General features: G+C 40.3%; 1 protein-coding gene across 1 annotated transcript in view; it reads left to right on the top strand.

Annotated features, from left to right (window-relative positions):
* Positions 1-1,044: 1,044 nt before the first annotated feature.
* Positions 1,045-12,415, top strand: part of RNF144B (ring finger protein 144B) — a 126,470-nt gene continuing 115,099 nt past the window's right edge. Inside the window, exon 1 of the mRNA XM_005860810.2 lies at positions 1,045-1,102. The gene's annotated coding sequence lies outside the window, so the exon portion shown is untranslated. The remainder of the gene's footprint in view (positions 1,103-12,415) is intronic.

Genomic DNA, 12,415 nt, shown 5'->3' with positions numbered 1-12,415 from the left:
GGGTGTGGTGGGATGGGGGGCGGGAGCAGCAGCTCTGATTTCTTCCTCTTATAAGGGGTCTAATCCCATTGTGAGGGCTCCATCCTCATGACCTCAAGTAAACCTCATTACCTCTCCAAAGTCCCACCTCCAGATACCACCATATTGGGAATTAGGGCTTCAACATAAAACTTTTAGGGGGGACACAAACATTCAGTCCATAGCACTGCTCATGTGCTTACAGTACTGGACAAGACTGCGGAGGAAGCTTGGAAATACAAAGTGGAGGGCTACTCAACCAACCCCAGCTTCTTTTAATGCAACTATTAATAGTAATCTCTATCAAAGTGAAAATACCAAGGCAAATGTTAAACCAAACAGGATGGCAAGCACAGACCTAAATAAACCAGCACAGTCCAGGGCAAAAAGGACCCTAGAAAGGATGACCCTTTACCTGAAAAGAAGTTTTTACATAGGAACACTAGAGGGCGCTTTAGACTGTAAGAATTCTGCTTTAATTTACAAGGTAACATTTAGTACCAACTTTATGTTACTAAATTTCAATAGTGAATAGTTTATAAACCTTTAAAATGATGATAAAATAGTAAATTCACATCAGGTGATTTTGATATTCTAAGAACAGGAACAAATTTAATACAAATGTTTTGCTTGTTTCCATACCACCTCATGCTAAAGGTTATGATAACCCTATTTATTTAATTGAATGTATTGGGGTGACATTTGCGTGCATGTGGCGCCCACTGTTCTTAAACATTTTGACAAGTAAGAGTGGATTATTAAGGCAAGTACTCTAGTCTTTAGGGAAACGGTATAAACAGTGGAAGAAAATGTTTGACCTGACAACTGAGCTAGCACCTGTGGTTCTATCCCCACCTCTGTGACTTTGGGCAAATTTTATAATCTTTCTGGATATGTTTGTTAATAAACTAAATGACTGCTAAGTCTTTTTTAAGTCTGAAATTCTCAAATCCTGAGCTTTATATTTAACTTTGATTAATTTTTAATTTACATTTGCTTATAGGTGTCACGTCTAGAAATTATCTTCAACTCAAATTATGAAACCAGAGACTCTGTGACGACTGGATCAGAAGAAAGAGGACAGGTAGATGGTTCCCATCAAATTCCTTACAGTGGCTCGTTTTGCATTAGAAACAGGTGGCTTTTGTCAGTTACTAGAAAATACTCACACAGGCACTGCTGCCCAACCTCATATGTCCCTTGAAGCAAAAATGATGGTCAGATGTTTATATTTCACAGACTTTCTGGCTAGGATTCAGACTAGATAGAAAGTGAAAGGGGATAAAAATTATGTGAGATTTAAAATTAAGTCTAATTAGTCTATTTCTGGTGTTATGAAAACAAATGAGAAAAACATTTGCCAGATAGATGTAAGCCCCATCTGCCCTCATATAATTGAAGCCAGCGTGTTTAGTGATCTGGTGTTTGATTTAATATTGTTGCTACACAGTTTTTTAACTCCTGAAGAATGCTCTGACATTGTTAACTGAGTTTCCTTATAAAACAAACACATTGTTGAATGATGTATGCTTTGCATGGAAAAATGAAATGTTAGCAACATTCATCTCTGTTGGAAGGAAAATAATTTGGTTGGTGGATGGATGACTCCTGTCTTATATACACACATAAAAAGTGATTCTTAGCAAATTCTTTCTAAATTTGTAAGACTTTTTACTCATCTTTTGCATGTCTTTGTGTGGATTTGGGACTGTGTGCACATGTGTGCATGTATTTGCACATCTGTGTCTGCAGGTATACCTCTGTGTGTTCATACTTCAAATGTCCATTCATTTTAGTTAGTAACTCTTGGGTGATAACTTGTTTTACATCTTGAAGTTTCTCCACACTTCATAGTGAAAATCAAAATTCAGGAGATCCCAAAGGGAATGTCCATATCTTGACAATTTCTTCATGACTCATAATGTCTGAACTGAGTCTTGGGAGCAGCAGGCAGCGATAGGGGAGGAAAGGACACAGAGGCTACACCAAAAAGCAGGGTGTAAGACAGGGGTCCTGATGGGTCTCACTCCAGGGAACTTGGGCAGGGGGTGCAACTAGGCAAGTCTGCAAGGAGACCACCAGTGGAAGCCTAAGGAGGTTGGTGTCAGGAAGACTCAACCCATCTATTATCAACCCTGTAGGGATTGCCTCGTTGCGCCAGGAGCTACAGTTGCTGAAATGAGTGTGGAAGGTTCTTTTAATGCTTCATAAAGTCTTTGGTGAACAGGCTGGCTTGAATTCAAGATAGTGAATTCTGTTTTTGTTATTGTTGTTCCTTAGAGAATCTTTAGAGTGCAATGATTTCCTCAGTCATTTAGCTGCAAATTAATTTTATTATTCTTCTTTAAAAGTATGTTAGAAACAGCCTGGCCAAGGGGCTCAATTGGTTGAGCGTCATCCTATATGCCAAAAAGGTTGTGGATACGACTTCCAGTCAAGGGCACACATTTAGGTTGTGGGATGCCCATATGGGAGACAACTGATAGATCAATAAGTGTTTCTCTCTCACATCATTGTCTCTCCCTCCCACCCTCTCTCCCTCTCAAATCAATGAAAATATCTTCAGGTGAAGATTTTAAAAAAGTATGTAAGAAATAACACTGGGGGAAGAGAGCGATCAAATGGATATTAGTATTTCCACTGTTGTTTTCAGTGACATCATTTTCAAGATTATCAGTCAAGACTCCCTTAGTTGCAAGTGACTGAAACCAGCCTATGCAAAAGGGAATTTGTGGGTTCACATAATTGTGAAGTCTAGCGGGTGGGGAAACGAATAGCTAGACCAGAGTTTCAAATGTTGCTCCTCATCTCTGTTCCCCTCTGCTTACAGGTTTGGATCCTACAGTTTTAAAAAAGAGTATTTTTCTTGAGAACTCTAATGAGGTGGAGAGCTTTGGTTCGATTAGCATGTGCCAGATGGCTGACTGGCATTTTGGCTCTGTAATACAAGTGGTGAAAAAACTGTAGAGAGAATTATAAAGTAAAAAGGAAAGTCATTCTCTTGCACCCCATTCCTCGACTTGTGGGGTCAAGAGTGTCAAACATTGGGAACAAGCAATGTCACACATCAGCAATGAGCAATGAAGATTGAGGGTATTAGACTGACTCCAATCACCAGAGGAAGGACACTGTGAGTGCTCAATACATGTCAGGTATTTTTCCTAAACCTTTTATGTGTAACACATTTAATGTACATCAAAATCCTATGAGAGAGGGATGAGTATTACCTCCACTTTATGGAGGAGGAAACGGAGGCACTGGGAGTTGAGAAGACTGCCCAGGGTCACACACTAGTGCATAGAAGTTTGTCTTCAGTCATATGCTCTTAACCATTATGCTGTACAACATAGCTGCATGGTATAATAATTAGTGAATCATATCTAATGAATGAATAACTATTGTGTTACAAAGATACTAAGCACATGGTAAAGAAGGGAAGAGGGAAAACTCTATATTTTTTCCTAGTGGCTAGCTCAATAATTTGATGCGTCCATCCAGCTCCCAAGGGTCCGGTGGAGTCTACTCAAATCGGGAATGGATTTACCTGGGTCACATCGAGGTTTACCTGAAAATAATGAATATGGATTCAAGGCCACCCACTAACCAACCTTGGGAGTTCGGCACAGGGATAGCATAGAGAGCAAGGGGAACAAGAATGGGGTCCACTTCCTGAGAGAATAGGTAACATGCAGGCAGGGGCATTGCTTGAGCCCCTCCACAGCTCTGTTCTGTAACAGCAAATCAGGAACAGTCGAGCATCTCTGTCTGTCTGCTCTGGGAGCCGGACTTCCTTGGGTGGAACCCTAACCCTAAGACAGACAGACACTGAAGTGCCAGGACTAAAGCTGGTGTCAGTGAGGGATGGGTGAGGTGGGAGGTGGGAGAGCTGTGTGTGAGGTTGTCTCCCTTTGCTAATTTTTCTTTTTGTATTTGTTTTGCTGTAACTTTTGAAATTGTGGTTAAATAGACACAAAATAAAACTGACGTTTTTAAGTGTACAATTCAGTGGCATTAGTACATTCACAATGTTGTGCAACCATCACCACCATCTGCAGGTATACCTTGTTTTATTGCATTTCTCTTTATTGCGCATCACAGATGCTGCAGTTTTTACAAATTGAAGGCAAGGCCATCCACCAGCAAAAAGAATTATGACTTGCTTTATTGCGGTGGTATGGAACCAAACATGCAATATCTCTGAGGTATGCCTGTTTTCTAGAACTTTTTCCTCATTTCAAATAGAAACTCCCCATTCCCCTTCCTCCAGCCCCTGTTAACCTCTATTTTAGTTTCTGTCTCAGTGAATTTGCCTGTACTAGGTACTGCTATAAGTGGAATCATACAGTATCTGTCCTGTTGTAGCTGGCTTCTTTCCTTTAGCATAATGTGCTCATCTATGTCACTCATCAGGGTTCATCTATGTTGTAGCATGTGTTAGAATTCCATTTCTTTGTTCAAGTACAAGACTGGAGAGGAGATGGCATGAGGTGGTCTGGGCTTGCCCTCCGTGCATGGTGGTGGGAGGAAGCAGGGCAGGGGTGTAGTCCTCCTGCCCTGGAAGAAGTTCTGAGTTGCCACCCAGCTGCTGCCTTGTCATTTTCCGAGGCTAGCAAGTGTTGTGATGGATGGGGCAACAGAAAAACAAACTTCTCACCCCCAACCTATCCCCAGATTCCTTCTCTATATCACCTAACATACAGGGCCTGGGAGATTGACTTAATTTGATAGCGAGGGAGAGTGCGGAGTTGAGGTGGGAAGAAGGCCTGTCAACTACTCATATTTTAATGTGACTTCGTGTCATCAGATCATTCTCCAGCACTCCCAGGTGAGCTAAGCAAGTGGGAATTCTGGGGTTGGAGTGCAGAGTAACATAAGGCGGAGGCTTTGGAGCAGGGGTCCTCAAACTTTTTAAACAGGAGGCCAGTTCACTGTCCCTCAGACCGTTGGAGGGCCGGACTATAGTTTAAAAAAAACTATGAACAAATTCCTATGCACACTGCACATATCTTATTTTGAAGTAAAAAAACAAAATGGGAACAAATACAATATTTGTATTTGCATGTGGCCCGCGGGCCATAGTTTGAGGACCCCTGCTTTGGAGCATATGCATGGCAGCTTATTCGGATATCACCTGAGCTCCTGGCTCCTGGGGGGAAGGAGGGAGAGAGAGGAACCTGGAATCCAGAGGAGAAGGGCAGAGGAGCCGGTCTTGCTCTTGCCAGTCTTAGCAGGGACCAGGTGGGACACCTCCATGCCCACCCAGAAGCTGTCATTTCAAACACCTAAGGGCCCCAGCCCACCTGGAGTCTTGAAAGGGAATGGGGAGGGCTGTATTTTGCAGCCTCCTGCCCTCCTTCCTTTCCCGACTTTCTGGTGATGGAGCCACGAAGAAGTTTCCAGCACTGACTCTGGGTCAAGCAGTGGAGACAGAAGTCCTTTGTGGAGGCAGTTTATGTTCTTTTCAGCTGTACTCACTCGTTTACTTCCAGCTCCCAGATCTCGTGGCCATGACTCTGTAAAGGCTTCCACGTGGGCTTCCACACGTTGACACTCAGAGGAGGACGGGCCTCCTTTCAACTCCGTGTTGTTCTTTCTTAGCTGAACACTGGCCCGGTCGGTGGAAAGGTAGCCAGCAGTGACCGAATGAAGTACGTGCGGAGTCTGGAGACAGGAAGGAGGTTTCTAGGTCTGTGTTGTTGACCTAATTCTGTATTATGTGTTCAGTGTTGCTGACCTAATTCTGCATTATGTTTTCATTGAATGAGTTGATTATTTTTATATCATTTCCTGGTAAGTGAATTACCTTCAGTACTTTCAGTTTTTCCATGTCTCATTTTCTAGTTCCTTACCACATTTTATTTGCACTTGAAAATTCCTTGCTTAAGCTCGTCGTTCTCATACTTTTAAGCCACTGGGAACAATGCTGCCTGCTTAGTATTTGAAAGGCAGATTGCTGCTGTTATAAACACCCTGGTCTTCCACTTAATTTGCATGAGGAATAAGTTAAAATTTATTGTCAAGTCTTTAAAGGGGCTATGTCCTTCACGTTGCTTTTTAATATTGAATGTATTAATTTTTAAAATATGTATATTTTAATTAATTTCGGAGAGGAAGGGAGAGGGAGAGAGAGATAGAAACATCAATGATGAGAGAGAATCATTGATTGGCTGCTTCCTACACGACCCCCACTGGGGATCGAGCCCACAACCCCCCCAGGCATGTGCCCTAACCGGGAATCAAACCATGACCTCCTGGTTCATAGGTAGATGCTCAACCACTGAGCAACACCGGCCGGACTTAACATACCAATTTAATCTTGTTGCTTTAATCACCCTCCTTAAGTGCTTAAACATGCATCGCTGGTCTGGCTTTCTCTCACTATCTCTGAAATCTGGTTCCTTGTTAAACAAGTTAGATATTTGTTCCCTAAAATGATATTCACTGTGTACTGCAGTTGCTGGCATTGCTTTTTGTGTTTCAGTTTCAATGAAAACATTTAAAAAAATCACTTAAAAAATATATGTTCTCATTGCGTTTTGATACTGTTATTATCTTGATGTTAGGGGTGAACATTGGAGAAACATTTCTAAGTTAATGTTCAAACTCATGGCTTTCTTGTTTCTAGCACTTGCTCGGTTATGCCAAATTTCTGCTGGTATGACATAGTAAAAAGACTCCTTTGTCCTGTGGAAATTTGATTTTTGTATCCCTTCCCCAGTATTCAGTGCATTTTGAGATTCTCCTCAGTCCTAAAGATTAAATGGGAATAGTAATGCGATTAAACATGGCTTTTAAAAATGTTTAATAACAAGCTGTCATTGCTTAAAAATTATTTTAATATTCAGGACATTTCAATAGGAGTGATTCTTAAGGCAGTATTAATCCCTTCCTGTTATGGGTTTTACAAGTGTTATTGGTTTAGTAGTCACGTGCTGCATAACGATGCTTCAGTGAATGGTGGGCTGCATCTCCTACAGTGGTTCTGTAAGATTATACTCGTAGTATAGCTGAAGAATTCCCATTGCCTACTGATGTCATAGCCATGGTAATATGGTAGTGCATTGCATTCCTCACGTGTTTGTGGTGATGCTGGTGTAAACAAACCCATGTGCTGCCAGTTGTATAAAAGTATAGCACATACAGTTAGGTACAGTACATACTACTTGATCATGATAATGACTGCTACTGGTTTATGTATTTACTATACTATATTTTTTATCACTATTTTACAGTGTCCTCTTTCTACTTATAAAAAAAAAGTTTGCTGTAAAACAGTATGTTGTGTTACGTCAGCAGCAGCTGCCGCCTACATCTTTCCTGAGTCTCTTGAATGCATTATTTTCTCTTGTGCTTGATTTACCCTCATGTTGTTTTGTACCGTAACATGCTGTACAGTCTTGTAGCCTAGGACAGTAGGCTGTACCATACAGTTTAGGTGTGTGGTAAGCTGTACCATCTACGTCTGTGTAAATGCACTCTCTGGTATTCACACAAAGAAAACACTTAACAGTGCATTTCTTAGGTTACATCCCTGTAAAGGGCGCCTGACTGTTTATGCATGTGAAACCTATGATAAATGTAAATGAATTTATTTAGTGACCCTTTAATGAATACTTCTTCCTCCTCCATAAAAGGATACATTTATTTTGTAAGAAGTGACAAAATTTATATTTTATAAGAAATATTTTAAATTTATTTAATGTCAAGAGGTTTTTGCATATTAAATATGCAATATAATATTTATGTTTCCTCTTTCTGTTACTGAAAAGAAAAATGACTTCAGTGGAGAAGGCAGGAAAGAAGGTTTTTGGTCTCTGTCCTTGAGTCTGATTGTTCCTTTACTGTGGCTGTATTATTTGCGTAGATTGCTATAATTATATAGTTCATCTTTTCAGCAGCCTCAACTAATTCCGTTTAAAATCGGATTAAAACAAAACAAAACTTTCTTTTTCTTGTGTGTCCAAACCCGTAATTTAGACTGTTCTGAACTTTTAAAAGAATGCTTAGCTAGTTCTTTTTCCAACCACAATTTGATTTAATTTCCTTAAAAAGCAAGAAAATTGTGCCACATGCAAAGATCCTGGAGTTGGTTGTTTAGGAGCTGTTTCAGATGATGGGGAAATTAAGTGGACCACCTTGTACTATTTTCTTTTGTAAGTACACTTGACCCTCGAACAACATGGGGTTTAGGAGCTCTGACCTCCCACACAGTCAAAAATTCACATCTAACTTTTGACTCCCCCAAAACTTAACTGCTAATAGCCTACAGTTAAGCCTTACCATTAACATAAACAGTCGATCAACACATATTTATCATTATATACTGTATTTTTACAACAAATAAGCTAGAGGAAAGAAAATTTTATTAGGAAAGTCATAAGAAAGAGAAAATATTTATTGCAAAAAATCCATGTATAAGTGGACCTGCACAGTTCAAACCCGTGGTGTTCAAGGGTCAGATGGAGTGGAAGAGAATTAGGGCTGGGAAACCAGGGGCGAGTCTTCATCAACTCAGAGGAAGAGCTGCAAGGGTGGGCTTCTCCCTTTTGACCTTAGCATTTCAGTGGGTCTTTGTTTTTGGATGGACTCTTTCCCCTCCCCTGTCCCTTTTCATTAAAGAAAAATACACGCACTAAAAAAGTGGTAATATTTGCATGCCCTCTGAGCTTTGGAAAGACATTTTCTTTTTTTGGATTTAAAATTTCTTTATTGGTTAAGGTATTACAAATGTGTCCTCATTTCCCATTAACCCCCCCTCCCCCCCTCATGCTCTCATACCCCTGTTGTCCATGTCCATGGTTTGGCTTATATGCATGCATACACATCCTTTGGTTGATTGGAAAGACATTTTCTCTGGGTTTAGCTCATTGGGTTCATCTAGTTCTGCTGTGTTTTCATACTGTATTCATTGGGAAAACTTTAAGCGGAATAAAGCACACAGAGGTATTATGTCAAGTTTCTTCTTGAGTCATTTCAGCTGCAGTTTCTATTCCTTCTGCTACTCAGAAAATGGGGGGCTTTGGAAGTAGGGACTCCCCAAGCTAAAGAAGCTCCACGTCCTGCAAACTCAACTTTCTTCCACTTCCCCATACAAGTTCAGCATCTGATGTATGATTTGGTTAGTGCTGGAAGGAGGGGCTTCAGCGGAAGCAGTTGTGAGAGGGAAACTGCTAGTCCCATAGGAGAGCAAAAGGAGAACAGCACTGTGTCCACCTGGAGATTCTTACTTAATAGAGAAACAAGGGATTGGTTTAGATGTGTATATGATGTATAAAAGAGGAACTCTGGAGTGGCGATTAAGACTAGAACCATTGGCATTAGATAAACCTGGTTCAAAATCTGGCTCAACCATTGATTAGGTGACCTTGATCTAACTATGGGGTTTTCATCTGTAAAGATAATAATATACATAATGTTTAGGGGATATTGTGGGACTAACATACCTATTGTGATACCTAGCACAAGGTAAGTCCTCTGTAAATGAGTTGTTTATTCATAAATGTATTTATTCACAAATATTTTGTCATGCGTGTACCAAGAGAAGTAGATATTACAAATTTCTTTGCGTCTGTCTAGTTGAAATAAGAATAAGTACCTTCAGTATTAAAGGTACTCATGTACAAGGTAAATCGATATGACATTCACAAGTACTGGTACAACCGTAGGCAACTTTCCTGTGTCTTGCCTGGTGAACGCCTGTTTGTCCTTTAAACCTTCCTTGATCCTCCAGGTAGCTCTTTCTTCTTTGTACCAGGGCTTCTATTCTATTGTTACCTTTAGCTCAGGGATCCTGCAGTCTCCCCTTTTGGACTGGGAGCCTTTTGAAACAGGAGTTGTTTTATTCATACTTACTTCCCTCCTCCCTGCCCCCAACCCTCCACTGTCTAGTACAGTTATAGAGGTAACTATTACTTGGATTGAAATAGATTGAATTTAATTAAATCAAATATGGTACCTGTATAGAACACAGGGCCATGCAAAATATTTGGGGCTCACAAGATTGCTAGCTAAGTCTGTGAGGTGTCTCATTGTATAGCCTTGTTTTTTATTCCAGGGCCCTAATCTTGGCTTAGCACCAGGTTGCACATCTCATTTGAGGCCACTCAGGACTGCAGTTGTTAATGCAGATGAACCATGTGGTGTGATTCAGCTGCCAACAGATGTCAGGTTTCCCAAGGTTTCGCAAGTGGATTGGCTGTTCTTTGGGATATGAACAGCCATGTGGTTCAGCCTACTGGCATTAAGGCAAGATTGCTAAGGTGACAGTAGGGAATACAGACTTAGATACAAGGTTAGGAATTGTGCTCAGGTGTCATGGTTTTCCTGGTGAGACTGTTTTGAGTTTTTAACCTGTCAATGGGGGTATCTCTTTATTTGTAGCCTCTCTTGAGGCACAGGTTTACTTTTGTGTCCTTCAGTCTCCTTTTTAAGAAAATGGGGATAAGTTATTCCATGTATGGTGGCAGTCAAAAATAACACTGACAGTTGCATCTTGAAGTATGAAAAATATCTATGTTTGAGCCATTCTTATATAGAATTTTTTTTTATGTAATGGCCACATCTGTTACATAGATTGCAGTTGAAGTATAGATTCTTTTCTAGTACTTTGGTATTCTTGAGAGGGTGGGATAGTTTAAATATATGTTCTTCTACCTGTTGTAATTCTTTACTCTCCATTCAGTGAGCCTATATTTCCTATTTTATTCAAGAAGTGACTTAAAATGCCTTTCTCCCTGGCCATGACCCAGTGGCCTGTGTTGACGTAAAAAAACCATTGAAACCTGTAAAGAATTTTTGTGAGTTTATTTGAGCCAAACTGTCGACATATGCCGGGAAGCAGAACCTCAACGGATTGAGATAATGCTCCGGAGAATTTATACATTGCAATTAAAGGAGGGATGTAGGTGGGTTACATAAAATTCATTGGTGATAGATAGAGCAAAGCAGGGGAAACCCCTGGGATTGGATAACAAGTAAAATGATGGACACATACTTAGGTGGGTGCAGGAACAATTAACATGATAATGAAGGAATTTGTGGTATCTGTCCTGGCGCCCAGCATTGGTTGTGCTGCCCCAGGGGCTCCAGAAAAAGGGAAGTTACAAGTTACCCAAGACATTTCAAGGGTATGTTATCATAGATGCAAAAAGACAGATAGGCTCAGTTAAGGTAAAGGTTGACCTTGTCAGTGAAGATACCGGCCTAGGACGTAACTACCCACCATAACTGCTTTAATGGTTTAATTTCAGACCATCCTTTGTGGTTACTTTAGGTCTCTGAGTTTGCAAGACTACCATGCAGGCCTCCCCTGAGCTTGTCAGGTCAGCATTGGCCCCTTTCGTCCACACCTGTCATGGGTGAACCCAATGAAAACAAAAGCAGTAAATGTTGGCCCGCTTTTTAATATTACCATGGGATGGCAATTCTAAACAAATGTCAATGATAAAATACTCTTCCCTAAAACAACTCTTTTGTTGGCCTATGTTCTAAGTCCTGCTGTGGTTGCTGTTGAGTTTTTGTAATATATAGGTAAGCTATAAGTCAGCACTTGTGTTACTTATACACATTGTTTCTATATGGAAGTTAATTTGGAGAATCACTTAAACTGAGTATATACATTCAATTTTAACAAATTTATTGGGGTGTCATTGGTTAATAACATTTTTTTAAAAAATAAGCATTTCTTTTCTCACGCTATCCAAGGCTCAGTACCTGGGAGCAGCTTTAGGACCACAGTTCTGGCTCAGTCTCTTTGATGAGGCTGCAGTGAAGATGTTGGCTGCAGCCTCGGTCATTTGAAGGCTGTTGGTTGGAGGCTTCAGTTCCTAGCTATATGGGCCTCTCCTCAGGGCTAACCATCATGGTGTTCGGCTCTCCCCCTGTGAGTGATCCACACACATTCATTTTGAGAGTAAGTTCCTAAAGGTTCAGAATTATTTGAGCTCACTTTAGGTGTAGCCCTTTCAGTTTGAGTCTCTGACCCCCCATGGAACTGTACATTTCTGTGTTTAAACTGTAGATTTGAAGTAAACAATGAGCATAGTGATTGTTCAGATGAAGAAATCTACTTCCTTCAATTCTGACCATGGGGTTTTTTGTGTTTGAAATTTGAAAGAGTGCAACAGAATGAAAATCACAAGGGGTACAATTTTATTTGTAAGTGTAAGTTGTAGTTTACACATGACATTTTATTGAATTTGGATAACATCATTAAAACTTATTTTTTATTTTTAAATTCTTGTTTAGAATTTAAAAAGAAAGAACAAGAAAGTACAATATTACATCAGTATTGTTGCAGAAGAGCAAAGAAATATCAAGCACGCTTCCTAGAGAAAGGGAGGGACCCCGTTTATTAACACTAGTGGACTCCGGGAATAATTTCCAAATCAGAGTGAAG

This window comes from Myotis brandtii, unplaced genomic scaffold (assembly GCF_000412655.1).
Source record: "Myotis brandtii unplaced genomic scaffold, ASM41265v1 scaffold1402, whole genome shotgun sequence".
NCBI classification, from domain to species: Eukaryota; Metazoa; Chordata; class Mammalia; order Chiroptera; family Vespertilionidae; genus Myotis; species Myotis brandtii.
Note: the sequence above shows the minus strand (reverse complement) of the source record. Positions and strands in the feature narration are given on the sequence as shown.